This window comes from Atta cephalotes (genome assembly GCF_000143395.1).
Source record: "Atta cephalotes unplaced genomic scaffold scaffold00013, whole genome shotgun sequence".
NCBI classification, from domain to species: Eukaryota; Metazoa; Arthropoda; class Insecta; order Hymenoptera; family Formicidae; genus Atta; species Atta cephalotes.
The window spans coordinates 5,381,605-5,383,251 of record NW_012130077.1 but is presented as its reverse complement, the minus strand read 5'-3'; positions in this window follow the sequence as shown (position 1 = coordinate 5,383,251).

The following is a 1,647-nucleotide window of genomic DNA, read 5'->3' as shown; positions in this document are numbered from 1 at the left end:
ACACACACACACACACACACACACACACACACACACACACACACACACACACACACACACACACACACACACACACACACACACACACACACACACACACACACACACACACACACACACACACACACACATTTCTTTCTCTAAAATATACGTGTCTTATAAATATTGTTAGCATTTGACAAAATTATAATTAACACTCTAGAGTTCAAAACTTTCTTTTCTGGCGTTTCGCTAAATATTATCGCAAACGAGTCAAAATGACGTGAATTGTATCAAAGTGAGAGTTTCCTTTTTCTCATAGAAGCCGAAAAGGACTTTCACGAGGCACACATAGTTTCGCGGATAAGCTTTGACATTGAACGCCGAATCAAGTCGGCGCTACCTGTCTCGGATTAAGAAAGACTCGGGAAATATTTTTTGGTCATTAAACTAATTAGATTACCGGTATTGCGGCGGTCGGCTATAAATTAACGTTCCAGGACCTTTACGGTTGTTCCGTCCGAACTCTTCAGTCGAAAACGCCTTCGGGGCAAAACGCGCGTTTCTGATATTTATAGGGGACCTACCGGACGAAGGCAAAGTGATCACAAGGCTTCGAAAAAACCGCATTTGACTCGCGCCGAACCAATCAAATATCGTGCACGCGATTTTGCTACTCGGATACACTCGGATGCATCATTTCTTGAAAACGTTAAATCTACTTTAAACAATCTACGATTCGTAATAAACTTGGAAGCACAGAGTTTTATTTATAGCACATATATTATAGCCAAAAAATTTAAATATTTTTTGTAAAACCGTGAAACAAGTTCTATTTGTACGAATAGGAATTGTTAATACGTGCAATATATTAATAAAGTTAGTAATTCTAACGATATAATCTACGTTTCGAAATTTTATTTATAAAATAAGTGTATATATATATTTCGCAATAATAATATCTCAGTCTCGAAAAAAAAACATACGCTTTTCAGCAAAATATAAAAAGCGTCCATATTGGTATGTATTGACTATCGACAACTGATAATAATCGCAAATTGATACTATCGCAGTTACCGCAATACCGTAATTAAATAATTATTACTTAAATAATTATTACTAATATGCTTTTATTAAATTGCTATGTATAGATACATATAATTTAAACTCATCAAAATCATTCAGTATAAAAATCTTGTCTTCTTTACAGTTATTTATAATGATTTGACATGTAATAGCGGACAAAATGTTGTAGATATGTGAATTTTATTGCAAATTATAGATCATCTAAAACGGGATTTACAATAACGTGCAATAAAACGGATCCATAATACACGGTTTGTAATTAAGGAGTCAAGAAGACCGAGTCAAGTTGTGAAATAGAAACTTTCCGATGAAGTAAAAACCATTCTACCCATCAAAATTAAAGTCACATCACAGAAAGTTTTACATAATGAGATAAACTTGCGTACTTTGTGACATGAAGCGATATCAACATGAAAAGCGTTATTCAGAAAAGCGTTATTCAGTAAAAAAGTATCTTTATGCAACAATAATTGCCTTTTTCCATAGAAATTTCGATACTGAGATTATAAAAAATTATATATATATATATATATATATATATATATATGTGTGTGTGTGTGTGTATGTATATATATATATATA